The following is a 5,066-nucleotide window of genomic DNA, read 5'->3' as shown; positions in this document are numbered from 1 at the left end:
ATGACAGCAACACCACCACCCTGCTGGACAACCTCGCCAACCTCGGACTCAAGCAACTGGTGAACACCCCCACCCACTACGCCGGCCACACGCTTGACCCCGTCTTCTCCTCCAGCAAGCACATCTCCTTCAGCCAATCCACCGGACTTTACTGGACTGATCACAGCTGCGTCCACTTCAGCTTCAGGAGACACACGACCCACCACCACCCACAACAGGATCCTCGCCATAGCTGGAGCAAGATCACCACCGAGAAGCTCACCACCTCCCTCCGCCAGAACCCTCCCACCAGCACTACGGCCCCCAACCAAGCAGCCAGCAACCTCACACAGTGGCTGACCGCTTGCGCCGACGACCTCGCACCACTAAAGAACCCTCCCAGCAGGCCCAGAAGCAAGAAAGCCCCCTTGTTCACCAACGAACTCAAGGACTCCAAGAAGAACTACTGCACCCTCGAGAAAGCCTGGCGCCACGACCAGACCTCAGACAACATGACCGCCCTCAAGCACACCACCCGCAAGCACCACCAGCTGATCCGCACCACCAAGAAGACAGCATTCAAAGAACTACTGGACAACAACGCCCACGACAGCAAGGAACTCTTCAGCATCGTCAAAGAGCTCTCCAACCCCAACGCCGTAAACAACGACATCACACCCTCGCAAGACCTCTGCGATTCACTCGCCTCGTTCTTCCACCGCAAGATCGCCGACATACACAACAGCTTTGGCGCACCAACACCCCCTACCACCAGCCTCTGCAACTGGACCCTGGTCAGCACCGAAGACACCACCCGCATGATGAATACCATCCACTCCGGATCACTAACCGACCCCTGCCCCCACCATGTCTTCAACAAGGCCGACTCCATCATCGCACCTCAACTGCGAGACATCATCAACACCTCCTTCCACACCGCCACCTTCCCGGAGAGCTGGAAGCACGCCGAGCTCAGCGCCCTCCTGAAGAAACCAACAGTGTACCCCACCGACCTCAAGAACTTCCGCCCCATCTCGCTCCTCCCTTTTCCTGCCAAAGTCATCGAGAAGACCGTCAACAGGCAGCTCGCCACCTTCCTCGAGACAAATGATTCCCTCGACCCCTCGCAGTCCAGTTTCTGAGCCACCCACAGCACCGAGACCGGCCTGATCGCAGCCACCGATGACATCAGATCCTTGCTCGACAAAGGGGAAACAGCAGCCCTCATCCTCCCGGACCTCTCCGCAGCGTTCGATACTGTCTGCCACCGCACCCTAATACAGCGCCTCAGCAACATCGGAATCCAAGAGAAGGCACTTTAGTGGATCATTCATCTTGTTCCTCACCGGAAGAACCCAGAGAGGCCGCCTCCCCCCGTTCAGATCCGAGGCCACCGAAGTAATTTGCGGCGTACCACAATTATCATCACTCAGCCCAACCCTCTTCAACGTCTACATGAGTCCCATCACAGCCATCGCACGCCAACACAACCTCAACATCATCTCCTACGCCGACGATACCCAGCTGATCCTCTCCCTCACCAACGACCCCACCACCGCCAGAACCAGCCTACACGAAGGGATGAAAGACGTCGCCGAGTGGCTGAAGAACAGCCGCCTGAAACTAAACTCAGACAAGACGGAAGTCCTCACCCTGGGATCATCGCCCTCCGCCTGGGACGACTCCTGGTGACCCCCTGCCCTGGGCACCACTCCCAAGCCAACGGACTGCACGGAACCTGGGCTTCATCCTGGACTCCTCCCTCTCGATGACCAGACAAGTCAACGCCGTCTCCTCATCGTGCTTCAACACCCTGCGTATGCTACGTAAGATCTTCCGATGGATCCCCACAGAGACCAGGAAGACCGTCACCCAGGCACTCGTCACCAGCCGACTGGACTACAGGAATACCTTCTACACCAAAACCACAGCCAAACTGCAGAAAATACTCCAACGCATCCAGAACGCCTCCGCACGACTCGTCCTGGACATCCCTCGACACAGCCACATCTCCGGCCACCTGAGAGACCTGCACTGGCTCCCCGTCAGCAAGAGGATCACGTTCAGGCTCCTCACCCACGCACACAAGGCTCTCCACGACCTGGGCCCCAAGTACATCAACGATCGCCTGACCTTCTACAAGGCCACCTGCTAGCTACGATACACCAGCCTCGCCCTTGCCACCGTACCGCGCATCCGCAGAGCCACCGCCGGAGGAAGATCCTTCTCCTACCTGGCAGCCAAGACTTGGAACTCCCTCCCCATCCACCTTTGGCTGACCCAGGACCATCTTTCCTTCAGGAAGCAACCAAAAGACCTGGCTGTTCGTGCAGTAACGTACCCCTCTCCCCCAGCGCCTTGAGACCCTTCCGGGTGAGTAGCGCGCTATACAAATGCCATGATTGATTGATTGATTGACAATGGCCTTTGTGATGGACCCATTCTCTGCATCATTTGCATGCATGAATGTGCAGCAGGAGCTCTTAATCTTGTGACATACTCCACCTTCCATGGCTGTTAGCATATCCAGGATGTACCGGTGTTGCAGAACCATAAGCCTCAGGGGGCGTAGTTCTTCCTTGAATGCATTCAGCCCATCACTAGTACTGTTGAAGGCCAGCATGACTTTGCAGCGGGTCACCTCGAGCCAACAACCATTTGCTTTGATCTGAAACATAGGGATGAGGCTCCCAAAGAAGACTTGGGCTTCGTTGAAGAGCCGGAACTTCTGGGGTATGTCATTAAAGGGTGTGTTGGCAGAGTACTCAGCTTACCGTCGGTGTTGGTGGAGCAAGGTAACATAGCCAGTCATGGGATGTGCATGGATATGGGAGATATTAGTTCCATCGAGGATGCAGTTGGACATAGACACATTCCCCACAAGCCCAGTAGTAGTCCATTAGACTGGAGGTGCCATATTGCATGTCAAAATTAAAAATGGTTCTGTTGCATCCCGAGTTGCACCCCACAGGCACCGTGCCATTTCCTAGGAAACAGAGAACAGGTGATTTAAGTTTAAATGCTTTTTTTGTTTGAACATTTTCTCTCCACTCTAAGTATGGGTGCAAAATCCGCTCCGCTCGTGAAATTTACGAATTTTCGGCAATTGCGCGAGCGAGCTGATTTTTTTTTTTGGGCCCCAGGAAGCACAGTTAAGGCAGGTGCTCGAGTTCAAGCTAACTTTGTAACTGTTTTAGAATGGCGCCGGCAAGCTGAAAGAGTACTTGCTGGCGCCATTCTAAAATGGTTACAAAGTTAGCTTCAACTCGGGCACCTGCCTTAACTCTGTAAGTGCTTCCTGTGGGCCATAAATTAAACCTCAACAGGAAGCACTTACTGATATAAATAAAGCAGCTGCCCAAGTTGAAGCTCAAATTCAGTAACGTTTTAATCAGCCCAAAAGCATTAGTGAGCACGGTCGAGGCTGGGCAAGTGTGCTTTAACCCCATATCTGCAGTCGAAAGTTAGCTGTAATACCCAAGGGAGGTCTTTGCATCCCTGAGTTTCTCGAGCACAATCCCCGTTCCTGGGACCAGTAGGCTGCTTTCTCCTCACCTGTGAGGTTCTATAAATTACTAGTTCGTTCATGCTCAGCCTCCATTTTGTAATCGCTGCCTAGGGATGAGCGGAAAATCCGTTCCGCTCGCGGATTTCGCTGATTTTCGGTAAATCCGCGATCCGCGAACTCCCGCGAATTTACTGAAAATCCGCGAGATCCGGGAACGGCGGATTTGGGGGGCAAAAGTTCAAGCCTGTTGAACTTTTAACTATTTTAGGATGGCGCCGGCAAGCTGCCAGCGCCATCCTAAAATAGTTACTAAGTTAGCTTCAACAGGAAGCACTAATAGATAAAATAAAGCAGGTTCTCGAGCACCTGCTTTATTTTATCTATTAGTGCCCTGATGAAGCTAATTTAGTAACTATTTTAGGATGGCGCTGGCAGCTTGCCGGCGCCATCCTAAAATAGTTGCAGGATGATGTGTGACTCCCCATATCTATCGTCGAAAATTTGCTTTGTTGCTTGATGGAGGCCTTTGCATAATTGACTTTCACAAGCTCAATCCCTGTGTAGTTCCTGTGACCACGAGCTTCTCTGTCCGTGCCTGTCCTTTTATACAAACAAGAGGCATGTGAACTCGCATATAAGCCCCGTCCGTTTGGCCCCTCCCCACACACTAGTGGTGTGTGCACCGTCTTCGCGCCCTTTACCGACTTGATGGACAGGTCACTCGAGGGACCCCGGGGCTCTTTGGTGTGATGGCAAAGTTAATCAGCACCCCCAAAAATGTGTGTTTTGTCCAGGCTGGGTAGGTGCGCGCGCTCCCCATATCTATTGTCGGAAAATAGCTATGATGCTTGATGGAGGCCTTTGCATATTGACTTTCACAAGCTCAATCCCTGTGCAGTTCCTGTGACCACGAGCTTCTCTGTCCGTGCCTGTCCTTTTATACACACAAGAGGCATGTGAACTCGCATATAAGCCCCGTCCGTTTGGCCCCTCCCCACACACTAGTGGTGTGTGCACCGTCTTCGCGCCCTTTACCCACTCGAGGGACCCCGGCGCTCTTTGGTGTGATGGCAAAGTTAATCAGCACCCCCAAAAATGTGTGTTTTGTCCAGGCTGGGTAGGTGTGCGCTCTCCCGATATCTATCGTCGGAAAATAGCTATGATGCTTGAAGGAGGCCTTTGCATATTGGCTTTCACGAGCTCAATCCCTGTGCAGTTCCTGTGACCACGAGCTTCTCTGTCCGTGCCTGTCCTTTTATACACACGAGGGGCATGTGAACTCGCATATAAGCCCAGTCCGCTTGGCCCCTCCCCACACACTAGTGGTGTGTGCACCGTCTTCGCGCCCTTTACCCACTTGATGGACAGGTCACTCGAGGGACCCCGGCGCTCTTTGTTGTGATGGCAAAGTTAATCAGCACCCCCAAAAATGTGTGTTTTGTCGAGGCTGGGTAGGTGTGCGCTCTCCCCATATCTATCGTCGGAAAATAGCTATGATGCTTGATGGAGGCCTTTGCATATTGACTTTCACGAGCTCAATCCCTGTGCAGTTCCTGTGACCACGAGCTTCTCTGTCCGT

This window comes from Lissotriton vulgaris, unplaced genomic scaffold (assembly GCF_964263255.1).
Source record: "Lissotriton vulgaris unplaced genomic scaffold, aLisVul1.2 SCAFFOLD_1351, whole genome shotgun sequence".
In the NCBI taxonomy this organism is placed as follows: domain Eukaryota; kingdom Metazoa; phylum Chordata; class Amphibia; order Caudata; family Salamandridae; genus Lissotriton; species Lissotriton vulgaris.
Note: the sequence above shows the minus strand (reverse complement) of the source record.